Source organism: Arachis stenosperma, chromosome 3 (assembly GCF_014773155.1).
Source record: "Arachis stenosperma cultivar V10309 chromosome 3, arast.V10309.gnm1.PFL2, whole genome shotgun sequence".
NCBI lineage: Eukaryota > Viridiplantae > Streptophyta > Magnoliopsida > Fabales > Fabaceae > Arachis > Arachis stenosperma.
The window spans coordinates 105,598,458-105,606,406 of NC_080379.1; the positions used below are offsets into that span (position 1 = coordinate 105,598,458).

The 7,949-nt window shown below is 39.4% G+C and overlaps 1 non-coding gene across 1 annotated transcript; it reads left to right on the forward strand.

Moving 5' to 3' along the window:
- Positions 1-1,912: 1,912 nt before the first annotated feature.
- On the forward strand, positions 1,913-2,019 carry LOC130972272 (small nucleolar RNA R71). Its single transcript, XR_009083462.1, has one exon. It is a non-coding gene; the product is annotated as a small nucleolar RNA R71 (small nucleolar RNA).
- Positions 2,020-7,949: the final 5,930 nt, after the last annotated feature.

Consider the following 7,949-nt stretch of genomic DNA (forward strand, 5'->3'; position numbering starts at 1 on the left):
AACCTTCAGTGGGGATCTTTTGTTTCTCCATCCTCTGGGTACTTTCTTCTTTTTGGGAACCTCTTCCTTGGTAGATGATGCATTTCCAAGACCAAACTTAGATTTGATGTTAGGAGGAATTTTATTGATTGTTACCAAGCGAGGTTTGAGCTGCAGATTGTGCTGTGTATCATTAGGGGGTTTTTGAAGGGTTGGATCAGTAAGCTCAATCTGCATGCACCTCTCTTCTTCATCTGCTGAATGTACATCTTTGAAAACATGGAAGACTAGTTGCGCATCATGCACTCTAAGCACTAATTCACCCACTTCTATATCAATTAGAGCTCTTCCAGTGGCTAGGAATGGTCTTCCTAGAATTATAAAGGTATTCTCATCCTCCCCTGTGTCAAGAATCACAAAGTCTACTGGGAGGAAGAACTTACCCACTTTGACCAGGATATTCTCCACTAATCCATATGCAAGCTTCATAGATTTGTCTGTCATCTGTAATGCTATCTTTTGAATTGTGCCTCTTGGATTTGCAACTTCTTCATCACAGACAAGGGTATCAAATTGATGCTTGCTCCCAAATCACATAATGCTTTCTCAAAGGTTGTGCTCCCAATGGTGCATGGAATTTGAAATATCCCTGGATCTGGCATCTTCCTTGGCAAGTTATTCTGAATTACAGCACTACATTCCTTAGTCAGGACTACTATCTCATCTCCCTTTAAACGTTTCTTCTTTGACAACAGTTCCTTCATGAACTTGACATAGATAGGCATTTGCTCCAAAACCTCAGCAAAAGGAATATTGATTTGTAACTTTCTGAAGACTTCCAAGAACTTTGAGAACTGCTTGTCCTTGTTCTCCTTTTGAAGTCTCTGAGGATATGGCATCTTAGGCTTGTACTCAGGAGCCTTTGGCAATGTAGGATGAGTGTCAAGAGAGTCTGGGAATAGGTTGTCCGCACGTTTTGGAGGGGCGTGCTCTACTTTTTCCTTCTTCTCCTCTGGAGCTTCTTTTTCAACTAACTCTTCATTGACCATGGTCTCAGAGCCAGCTACTTTACCACTTCTCAATTGAATAACCTTGCAATCTTCTCCTGGGTTCACCACTGTATCACCTTTAAATGTACTTGTAGACCTCTCAAGTAATTGCTTGCTCAGTTGGCCTAGCACCTCTAAGTTTCTAATGGAGGCTCTGGTTTCCTGCATAACTTGTGCTTTCGTACTTGCCACTTGTCCACTTATCATAGTGATAGCCTTGCATTCCTCTCTTGGATTTAGAATTGTGTTACCCGAAAGGCTATTAGTGGTCCTCTGATCAATCTCATTAACTTTTGTGGCTAATTGACCCATTTGAATCTCCAGGTTCTTGATGGATGCTCTGGTTTCCTATCTAAAACCTATCAATATTGCTTCCAAATCATTTCTGTTGGAAACTGTCCTGAGAACTATTGTTGAAGTTCTGAGGTATCTGAGGTTGATCCCTCTATCCAAAATTTGGGTGATTCCTCCACCCCTGATTGTATGTCTTAGAATATGGATCATAATTATTATTTTGCATAAAGTTACCTACCATGTCATAGGAGACTTCCTGTGGTGGATTTTGGGTGTTGATAGTTGAGACTTGCATGCCACCCATCTGTTGAGTAAGTAGATTTATTTATTGAGACATCAGCTTATTCTGAGCAAGAAGAGCATTAACAGCTTCTACTTCTAACACACCTCTCTTTTGAGAAGTTTCAGAGTTCACAGGATTCCTGTTAGATGAGTATAAATATTGGTTACTTATAACCAATTTAATAAGCTCAATAGTCTCCTCTGGTGTCTTCTTCTTGTGCAATGAACCTCCTGCAGAATTATCTAAGTACATCTTGGACATTTCACCCAAACCTTCATAAAAGATGTCTAGTTGTGTCCATTTGTAGAACATGTTTGGAGGGCATTGCCTAGTCAGTAGCTTGTATCTCTCCCAAGCTTCATATAGAGTTTCACCATCCTTCTGTCTGAAGGTCTGAACCTCCACCCTAAGCTTAGTCAACTTCTTTGGTGGGAAAAATTTAGTAAGAAACTCAGTAACAACCTTGTCCCAAGTATTCAAACTCTCCTTGTGTCGGGAATCTAGCCATAGCTTTTCTCTATCCCTCAGGGCAAACGGGAAGAGCATGAGTTTGTACACCTCTGGGTTCACTCCATTTGTCTTCACAGTATCACAAATCTGCAGAAAATTAGAAATAAATTGATTTAGGTCTTCGTGGAGAAGACCATGATACTGGCAGTTTTGTTGCACCAGGGTGACTAGTTGTGGCTTCAACTCAAAGTTGTTCGCAGCTATAGGAGGCACCACAATGCTTTTTCCATACAGATCTGCTGTAGGAGCGATGAAAGAGCCAAGTACTCTTCTTTGTTGTTCATTCCCATTCGGGTTTGCCACATTGGCATTATCAGCATTGTTAGGATCCATAGTGGATTCTGCAGCCTTGTAAAGTCTTGCCTGTTGTAAACGTCGCCTGAAAGTTCTTTCAGGTTCATGATCAAAGTCTAAGAGATGTTCTTTGTCTCTTTTTCTGTGCATAAACAAACAGTAGACAAGAAAAGATGGGAATCTCTATGTCAGAGTGCAGAGAATTCCCAGTGAGGTAACCTGTGTAAAGAAATAATTTTTTTTTTGAAAATTAAAGACAAAAATAAAACAAAATTAATAGAATATATAAAAAAATTTGAAGGAAACAAAAACGAAAAGAAAAGGAAATGAAAAATAAAAAGGAAAATAAAAATAAAATAAAAAAAGAACGTCGTATGTTTTTAGAAAAATCAAAAAGAAAAAAAAGAAAAAATAAAATAAAACCAAAGAGGGACAGGGGAATGGGAGATGAGAATGAAACAATTAGGGGAGGGGGTTACGAGTGAAAGAAAGAATGAAGAAAAGAAAAAGAATTTTACGGGAATGAAAATAATTAAAAATGAAAATAAAGTTTAATAATAATAAAATAAAACTAATTAAAAGAAAAATTATCTAATCTAAGAAATCAAACAACGAGTAGTTGTCAATCACAATCAATTTTTGGTAACGGCACCAAAAACTTGGTACGGTGTTTTACAACCCACAAACTAATCGGCAAGTGCACCGGGTCGTACCAAGTAATACCTTACGTGAGTAAGGGTCGATCCCATGAGAATTGATGGATCAAGCAACAATGATTGATTGATTAGTTTAGTTAGACAAATAGAAAAAGGTGTTTTGGTATTCAAAGAGCATTAAATAGTAAATTAAGAATTTCAGAAGGCAAGCAGCAATGAGTTGGGAATAAATATGGAGAAAATAGTTAAGCTTTCAGAGTTATCTATTTTTTTGGATTAACTTTTCTTACTAACTAATTTAATTATGCAGGATTTAATTTATGGCAAACTATATGTGACTAGACCCTAATTCCTTAGACCTTCCTAGTCTCCTCTAAAATTCATTAACTGCCAATTTCTTGGTCAATTAATTCCAATTAGAAGGTGATAATCAATTTCTAGTTTATATGCCACAAAAACTCTACTTACCCAAGAAATAAAAGGATTATATGTCACGTATCCTGTTAAATTCAAATAAATAAAATTTAGGAGAATATGTTTTCAAGCTGTTGTTCAAGTAAAGAGCTTTTCCAAGTTTTACAAGAACTCAAATAGAAAAAGGGTCATACTTCCGTTCCACCCAAATTCATAAAATAAAGAGCAAAAACAATTCTTAAATTATAAATCCATGCCTAAATTAAAATAGAAAAAGCAATAAATCAATCCATACAAATAGACAGAGCTCCTAACCTTAACAATGGATGATTAGTTGCTCATGGAATATAAATTTGTATAGAATTGGAAGTTCTCCGGGGGCTCTTCAATAGAAGAGAAGTCTCCCCTTTTTATAACTAATCCTCATTAATTTAAAATCTAATATCTAAAATTAAGATAATATCTTTTCCTATTTTAAAATCAAATTTGAATTTAAATTAGAATTAACTAACTACTTCGCGTCTTGTAACGTGGGGACCACTTGGCCTCACTGGATCCGCGCCTAACTTGGGTGCTAAAATGGGGCCCAGAAATCACCCCTTAGCGTTTTCTGCATTTTCTGCACGTGGCACATGTCATGCGTACGTGTCAATCACGCGTACGCGTCGATGGTCTTTTTCGCAAGTCACGCGGACACGTCGGTCACGCATACGCGTCACCATGGAAAGCTCCAAATCACGCGTACGCGTCAGTCACGCGTACGCGTCGCTCCTCGCTGCCATCTCCTTTGAATCTTTTGCTGCAGAAACTCCATCAAATTCCACCAAATACTACCTAAAATAAACAAAATTGCAAAAGACTCAAAGTAGCATCAATTTTGGCTAAAAGATAATTAATTCTTTATTAAACTCAACAATTTAGATCCAAATTCACTAGAAAAAAATAGGAAAGATGCTCACGCATCAATCATTAATAAAGAAGCTCTGTTTAACTCACGAAGTTAAACCTACCCGCATATGTCTTCAACTTGCTAATGGCTATGTTAAGCTTCCATCAGGCATGATTAAGGACATGATTATTAGGGTTGGACCCTTTACTTTCCTCACAGCCTTTGGGGTATTGGAGATGGACGAGCAAAAGAGTGCAACCCTCTTTCTAAGAAGACCCTTTCTAGCTACAAGACGGACTCTCATTGATGTTCAGAAAGGGGAAGTGACCTTGAGAGTCAATGAGGATGAGTTTGTACTAGATACTGTCAAAGCCATGCAGCATCCAGATACTCCAGAAAAGTGGATGAGTATTGATATCATTGATTCCCTGGTGGAAGAAGTGAACATGGCAAAGAGACTCGAAGAAGAGCTAAACGACATCTTTTATGATGCTCAGCCTGATCTAGATGAGCCAAAGGAAATAAAGGAGCCTCTGAAAACTCCTAAGGAGGAGGACAAGCCTGCTAAACTCGAGCTCAAGCCATTACTATTCTCCTTGAAGTATGCATTTCTTGGGGATGGGGATACTTATCCTTTGATTATAAGCTCTGCCTTAGAACCACAGGAAGAAAAAGCACTAATCCAAGTGCTAAAGACACACAAAACAGCTCTTTGGTGGACAATAAGTGATCTTAAGGGCATTAGCCTAACCCGATGCATGCACAAGATCTTGCTAGAAGATGACACCAAACCAGTGATACAACCACAAAGCGACTGAATCCAACCATGAAGGAAGTGGTGCAAAAGGAAGTCACAAAATTATGGGAGACTGGGATTATTTATCCCATCTATGACAGCCCCTGGGTGAGCCCTGTCCAAGTTGTTCTCAAGAAGGAAGGCATGACAGTGGTTCATAATGAAATGATTCCTACAAGGACAGTGATAGGGTGGCGTATGTGCATTGACTACAAAAGGCTCAATAACGCCACTAGAAAGGATCATTTTCCTTTACCATTTATAAACCAAATACTAGAAAGACTAGCAGGTCATGCATTCTATAGCTTTTTGGACGGCTATTCAGGCTATAATCAAATTGTAGTAGATCTTCAGGACCATTTATATGGCGTATTTGCTTATAGGGGGATGCCATTTGGCCTGTGCAATGCACCTGTCACCTTTCAGAGGTGTATGCTCTCCATCTTCTCTGATATGGTGGAGAAATTCCTTGAAGTGTTCATGGGTGACTTCTCCGTCTTTAGAGACTCATTTGACTACTGCCTTGACCATCTGGCCCTAGTTCTCAAACGATGCCAAGAGACAAACCTGGTATTAAATTGGAAAAAATGTCACTTCATGGTGAATAAAGGGATTGTTCTTGGGCATTGGATTTTGAACAAGGGAATAGAAGTGGATCAAGCTAAAGTGGAGGTAATTGAGCGATTACCACCACCCACTAATGTCAAAGGAATAAGAAGTTTCCTGGGACATGCAGGATTATGCAGAAGGTTTATAAAAGATTTTTCTAAAATCGCGAAACCCCTGTGCAACTTACTAGCTACCAACACTCCATTTGTCTTTGACCAAGAGTGTTTGCAGGCCTTTGAGACTCTAAAAACTAAACTTATCACTGCGCCTGTCATATCTGCACCCAACTGGGACTTACCATTCAAACTAATGTGTGATGCCAGTAACAATGCCATTGGTGCAGTTCTAGGGCAGAGGCATGACAAGCTTCTGCATGTCATTTATTATGCAAGTCATGTTCTAAATGACGCGCAAAATAACTACACTACCACAGAAAAGGAATTACTTGTAGTGGTTTATGCCATTGACAAGTTCAGATCCTATCTAATAAGATCTAATGTCATTATCTACACTGACTATGCTGCTCTCAAATATCTACTCACCAAGCAAGGTTCTAAGCCCAGGCTGATAAGATGGGTATTACTCCTGCAAGAGTTTGATATAGAAATCAGAGACAGAAAAGGGTCAGAAAATCAAGTAGCTGTCCATTTGTCTCGAATTAACCAGAAGAAGGGACATCTCTTCCCTCTACTGAGGTGTCTGAAACCTTCCCAAATGAGCGATTCTTTACCATCCGAACAATACCCTGGTTTGCAGATATTGCAAATTACAAGGCTAAAAGATTCATCCCCAAGAAATACGGTAGGCAGCAAGCCTGAAAGCTCATTCATGATGCTAGATACTACTTGTAGGATGAACCATATCTCTTTTAGAGATGCTCAAATGGGATAATCCTCCGCTGTGTGTTTGAAGAAGAGGCACATAGAATCTTATGGCATTACCATGGCTCCGATTATAAAGGACACCTTGGAGGAGAGCGAACAACCACTAAGGTCCTCCAAAGTGGTTTCTACTGGCCCACACTCTTTAAGGATTCCTGAGAATTTGTCCGTCACTATGATAGTTGCCAAAGGGCTGGCAATCTCCCTCATGGTCACGACATGCCTCAGCAAAGAATCCTAGAGATTGAGCTGTTTGATGTATGGGGTATAGACTTCATGGGTCCTTTCGCACCTTCAAACTTAAACACCTATATCCTTGTGGCAGTAGATTATGTGTCTAAATGGGTTGCGGCAGTCGTATCACCCATGAATGACACTAGAGTAGTGATGAAGTTCCTCCAGAAGAACATCTTCAGTAGGTTTGGTATCCCTAGGTCACTGATGAGTGATGGAAGAACTCATTTCTGCAACAAACAGCTTGACTCTGTGCTGAGCCGATATGGAATTTGCCATAAAGTGGCCACTCCATATCATCCACAGACAAATGGGCAAGCTAAAGTCTCAAATAGAGAACTAAAGAGAATCCTGGAAAGAATGGTAAACACCTCTAGAAAGGATTGGGCAAGAAAGCTCGATGATGCTCTCTGGACATACAGAACAACTTTCAAGACCCCTATAGGAACGTCACCATATCAATTAGTGTATGGGAAGGCGTGTGGTGGACGAAATTGTGATTCAACATCCTTAAGTTTGTATGGAATCTATCTTTTGATCTTTAGTATGAATATACCCTTAGGACACTGTTTATTTTGAGATGAAGGCTTCTAAGGGGCAGCACCTGTGTGAGGTTTTCTTTATTGGAATTCACAACTCCGTTCAACTAACCAGCAAGTGTACTGGGTCGTCCAAGTAATAACCTTACGTGAGTAAGGGTCGAATCCACAGAGATTGTTGGTATGAAGCAAGCTATGGTCACCTTGCAAATCTCAGTCAGGCGAATTTAAACATGATATTTTATTGGATTAAATAATAAATAAAAGGAATAATAAAAAGGATAGAATACTTATGCAGATTCATTGGTAGGAATTTCAGATAAGTGGAATGGAGGTGCTGTAGAGCTCACGGACGCCTGCTTTCCTATTCCTTCTACTCAATCCTTCTTACTCCTTTCCATGGCAAGCTTTGTATAGGGGTTCACTATCAGCTGTGGCTACTTTCATTCCTCTCGGGGAAATAACCTGTGCGGCTGTCACTCGCACAGCTAACCAGTCTGGAGGCATCACCCATGGTTGATA